This window comes from Salmo trutta, chromosome 8 (assembly GCF_901001165.1).
Source record: "Salmo trutta chromosome 8, fSalTru1.1, whole genome shotgun sequence".
NCBI lineage: Eukaryota > Metazoa > Chordata > Actinopteri > Salmoniformes > Salmonidae > Salmo > Salmo trutta.
Genome location: NC_042964.1, coordinates 47,428,295 through 47,434,460, shown reverse-complemented (window position 1 = coordinate 47,434,460; position 6,166 = coordinate 47,428,295).

The following is a 6,166-nucleotide window of genomic DNA, read 5'->3' as shown; positions in this document are numbered from 1 at the left end:
GCACTACTTCTGAACGTGTTGTGTATGAGTTCAGGATGTGTCACTACTTCTGAACGTGTTGTGTATGAGTTCAGGATGTGGCACTACTTCTGAACGTGTTGTGTATGAGTTCAGAATGTGTCACTACTTCTGAACATGCTGTGTATGAGTTCAGAATGTGGCACTACTTCTGAACGTGTTGTGTATGAGTTCAGGATGTGTCACTACTTCTGAACGTGTTGTGTATGAGTTCAGAATGTGGCACTACTTCTGAACGTGTTGTGTATGAGTTCAGAATGTGTCATTACTTCTGAACGTGTTGTGTATGAATTCAGGATGTGGCACTACTTCTGAACGTGTTGTGTATGAGTTCAGAATGTGTCATTACTTCTGAACATGTTGTGTATGAGTTCATAATGTGTCACTACTTCTGAACGTGTTGTGTATGAGTTCAGAATGTGTCACTACTTCTGAACGTGTTGTGTATGAGTTCAGGATGTGTCATTACTTCTGAACGTGTTGTGTATGAGTTCAGGATGTGGCACTACTTCTGAACGTGTTGTGTATGAGTTCAGGATGTGACACTACTTCTGAACGTGTTGTGTATGAGTTCAGGATGTGGCACTACTTCTGAACATGTTGTGTATGAGTTCAGAATGTGTCATTACTTCTGAACGTGTTGTGTATGAGTTCAGGATGTGTCACTACTTCTGAACGTGTTGTGTATGAGTTCAGGATGTGGCACTACTTCTGAACGTGTTGTGTATGAGTTCAGGATGTGGCACTACTTCTGAACGTGTTGTGTATGAGTTCAGAATGTGGCACTACTTCTGAACGTGTTGTGTATGAGTTCAGAATGTGGCACTACTTCTGAACGTGTTGTGTATGAGTTCAGGATGTGTCACTACTTCTGAACGTGTTGTGTATGAGTTCAGGATGTGGCACTACTTCTGAACGTGTTGTGTATGAGTTCAGAATGTGTCACTACTTCTGAACATGCTGTTTATGAGTTCAGAATGTGGCACTACTTCTGAACGTGTTGTGAATGAGTTCAGGATGTGTCACTACTTCTGAACGTGTTGTGTATGAGTTCAGAATGTGGCACTACTTCTGAACGTGTTGTGTATGAGTTCAGAATGTGTCATTACTTCTGAACGTGTTGTGTATGAGTTCAGGATGTGGCACTACTTCTGAACGTGTTGTGTATGAGTTCAGAATGTGTCATTACTTCTGAACATGTTGTGTATGAGTTCAGAATGTGTCACTACTTCTGAACGTGTTGTGTATGAGTTCAGAATGTGTCACTACTTCTGAACGTGTTGTGTATGAGTTCAGGATGTGTCATTACTTCTGAGCGTGTTGTGTATGAGTTCAGGATGTGGCACTACTTCTGAATGTGTTGTGTATGAGTTCAGGATGTGACACTACTTCTGAACGTGTTGTGTATGAGTTCAGGATGTGGCACTACTTCTGAACATGTTGTGTATGAGTTCAGAATGTGTCATTACTTCTGAACGTGTTGTGTTTGAGTTCAGGATGTGTCACTACTTCTGAACGTGTTGTGTATGAGTTCAGGATGTGGCACTACTTCTGAACGTGTTGTGTATGAGTTCAGAATGTGTCACTACTTCTGAACGTGTTGTGTATGAGTTCAGAATGTGTCATTACTTCTGAACGTGTTGTGTATGAATTCAGGATGTGGCACTACTTCTGAATGTGTTGTGTATGAGTTCAGAATGTGTCATTACTTCTGAACATGTTGTGTATGAGTTCATAATGTGTCACTACTTCTGAACGTGTTGTGTATTAGTTCAGAATGTGTCACTACTTCTGAACGTGTTGTGTATGAGTTCAGGATGTGTCATTACTTCTGAACGTGTTGTGTATGAGTTCAGGATGTGGCACTACTTCTGAACGTGTTGTGTATGAGTTCAGGATGTGACACTACTTCTGAACGTGTTGTGTATGAGTTCAGGATGTGGCACTACTTCTGAACATGTTGTGTATGAGTTCAGAATGTGTCATTACTTCTGAACGTGTTGTGTATGAGTTCAGGATGTGTCACTACTTCTGAACGTGTTGTGTATGAGTTCAGGATGTGGCACTACTTCTGAACGTGTTGTGTATGAGTTCAGGATGTGGCACTACTTCTGAACGTGTTGTGTATGAGTTCAGAATGTGGCACTACTTCTGAACGTGTTGTGTATGAGTTCAGAATGTGGCACTACTTCTGAACGTGTTGTGTATGAGTTCAGGATGTGTCACTACTTCTGAACGTGTTGTGTATGAGTTCAGGATGTGGCACTACTTCTGAACGTGTTGTGTATGAGTTCAGAATGTGTCACTACTTCTGAACATGCTGTGTATGAGTTCAGAATGTGGCACTACTTCTGAACGTGTTGTGTATGAGTTCAGGATGTGTCACTACTTCTGAACGTGTTGTGTATGAGTTCAGAATGTGGCACTACTTCTGAACGTGTTGTGTATGAGTTCAGAATGTGTCATTACTTCTGAACGTGTTGTGTATGAATTCAGGATGTGGCACTACTTCTGAACGTGTTGTGTATGAGTTCAGAATGTGTCATTACTTCTGAACATGTTGTGTATGAGTTCATAATGTGTCACTACTTCTGAACGTGTTGTGTATGAGTTCAGAATGTGTCACTACTTCTGAACGTGTTGTGTATGAGTTCAGGATGTGTCATTACTTCTGAACGTGTTGTGTATGAGTTCAGGATGTGGCACTACTTCTGAACGTGTTGTGTATGAGTTCAGGATGTGACACTACTTCTGAACGTGTTGTGTATGAGTTCAGGATGTGGCACTACTTCTGAACATGTTGTGTATGAGTTCAGAATGTGTCATTACTTCTGAACGTGTTGTGTATGAGTTCAGGATGTGTCACTACTTCTGAACGTGTTGTGTATGAGTTCAGGATGTGGCACTACTTCTGAACGTGTTGTGTATGAGTTCAGGATGTGGCACTACTTCTGAACGTGTTGTGTATGAGTTCAGAATGTGGCACTACTTCTGAACGTGTTGTGTATGAGTTCAGAATGTGGCACTACTTCTGAACGTGTTGTGTATGAGTTCAGGATGTGTCACTACTTCTGAACGTGTTGTGTATGAGTTCAGGATGTGGCACTACTTCTGAACGTGTTGTGTATGAGTTCAGAATGTGTCACTACTTCTGAACATGCTGTTTATGAGTTCAGAATGTGGCACTACTTCTGAACGTGTTGTGAATGAGTTCAGGATGTGTCACTACTTCTGAACGTGTTGTGTATGAGTTCAGAATGTGGCACTACTTCTGAACGTGTTGTGTATGAGTTCAGAATGTGTCATTACTTCTGAACGTGTTGTGTATGAGTTCAGGATGTGGCACTACTTCTGAACGTGTTGTGTATGAGTTCAGAATGTGTCATTACTTCTGAACATGTTGTGTATGAGTTCAGAATGTGTCACTACTTCTGAACGTGTTGTGTATGAGTTCAGAATGTGTCACTACTTCTGAACGTGTTGTGTATGAGTTCAGGATGTGTCATTACTTCTGAGCGTGTTGTGTATGAGTTCAGGATGTGGCACTACTTCTGAATGTGTTGTGTATGAGTTCAGGATGTGACACTACTTCTGAACGTGTTGTGTATGAGTTCAGGATGTGGCACTACTTCTGAACATGTTGTGTATGAGTTCAGAATGTGTCATTACTTCTGAACGTGTTGTGTATGAGTTCAGGATGTGGCACTACTTCTGAACGTGTTGTGTATGAGTTCAGGATGTGGCACTACTTCTGAACGTGTTGTGTATGAGTTCAGGATGTGGCACTACTTCTGAACGTGCTGTGTATGAGTTCAGAATGTGGCACTACTTCTGAACGTGTTGTGTATGAGTTCAGAATGTGGCACTACTTCTGAACATGTTGTGTATGAGTTCAGAATGTGTCACTACTTCTGAACGTGTTGTGTATGAGTTCAGGATGTGTCACTACTTCTGAACGTGTTGTGTATGAGTTCAGGATGTGTCACTACTTCTGAACGTGTTGTGTATGAGTTCAGGATGTGGCACTACTTCTGAACGTGTTGTGTATGAGTTCAGAATGTGGCACTACTTCTGAACGTGTTGTGTATGAGTTCAGGATGTGGCACTATTTCTGAACGTGTTGTGTATGAGTTCAGGATGTGGCACTACTTTTGAACATGTTGTGTATGAGTTCAGAATGTGTCATTACTTCTGAACGTGTTGTGTATGAGTTCAGGATGTGGCACTACTTCTGAACGTGTTGTGTATGAGTTCAGGATGTGGCACTACTTCTGAACGTGTTGTGTATGAGTTCAGAATGTGGCACTACTTCTGAACGTGTTGTGTATGAGTTCAGAATGTGGCACTACTTCTGAACTTGTTGTGTATGAGTTCAGAATGTGTCACTACTTCTGAACGTGTTGTGTATGAGTTCAGGATGTGTCATTACTTCTGAACGTGTTGTGTATGAGTTCAGGATGTGGCACTACTTCTGAACGTGTTGTGTATGAGTTCAGGATGTGACACTACTTCTGAACGTGTTGTGTATGAGTTCAGGATGTGGCACTACTTCTGAACATGTTGTGTATGAGTTCAGAATGTGTCATTACTTCTGAACGTGTTGTGTATGAGTTCAGGATGTGTCACTACTTCTGAACGTGTTGTGTATGAGTTCAGGATGTGGCACTACTTCTGAACGTGTTGTGTATGAGTTCAGGATGTGGCACTATTTCTGAACGTGTTGTGTATGAGTTCAGAATGTGGCACTACTTCTGAACGTGTTGTGCATGAGTTCAGAATGTGGCACTACTTCTGAACGTGTTGTGTATGAGTTCAGGATGTGTCACTACTTCTGAACGTGTTGTGTATGAGTTCAGGATGTGGCACTACTTCTGAACGTGTTGTGTATGAGTTCAGGATGTGGCACTACTTCTGAACGTGTTGTGTATGAGTTCAGGATGTGGCACTACTTCTGAACGTGTTGTGTATGAGTTCAGAATGTGGCACTACTTCTGAACGTGTTGTGTATGAGTTCAGAATGTGGCACTACTTCTGAACGTGTTGTGTATGAGTTCAGGATGTGTCACTACTTCTGAACGTGTTGTGTATGAGTTCAGGATGTGGCACTACTTCTGAACGTGTTGCGTATGAGTTCAGAATGTGTCACTACTTCTGAACGTGCTGTGTATGAGTTCAGAATGTGGCACTACTTCTGAACGTGTTGTGTATGAGTTCAGGATGTGTCACTACTTCTGAACGTGTTGTGTATGAGTTCAGGATGTGGCACTATTTCTGAACGTGTTGTGTATGAGTTCAGGATGTGGCACTACTTTTGAACATGTTGTGTATGAGTTCAGAATGTGTCATTACTTCTGAACGTGTTGTGTATGAGTTCAGGATGTGGCACTACTTCTGAACGTGTTGTGTATGAGTTCAGGATGTGGCACTACTTCTGAACGTGTTGTGTATGAGTTCAGGATGTGGCACTACTTCTGAACGTGTTTTGTATGAGTTCAGGATGTGGACTGAAGCTCTCAGGTTCCCATCACATTAAGTGTAACCGTTAATGGGATACTACAGATTCTGACAGTTGATGTTTTGTTTTGTCAGATGTATATGTCTCTGCTTGCAGTGTGCAGGAAGTTAGAAGTTTCGCAGTATCACTTTAAGGATAGACTAAGTACACCTTCTGAAAGACTACCAACGCCCGGAGGCAGATGTTTTACCGACAAGTTCACCTTACCCTTCAACGAGGCTGTTGCTAGGATGAACGCGACCCCCTTTATGGGGTTTCAGGTGTCTCTGAACGGTGCTTACACACCTGCCCTATGTCTGGAAGCCCTTGTCAACGCCACACACACACACAGTAAACAAATGGTCTGGTGACAGACACACATGCACGCATGCATGCAAACACACACACACACACAAACAAATGCGCGCACGCACCAATACCCACACCCAACCACCCACACACACACTCATTTTGCGCTGAAGGCCCAAGGCCAGAGGATATGTGTGTGTACGTATTGACAAACCATGTGCTTATAATTGACACCACCCCCCCAGTTTTAATAACAGCAGATGCCCCAGACCTCTGTAGCACTCTTGGTTTACCATAGACTGGCAACAACACACTCCAGAATAATAATAGTGTTTCTCACACTAA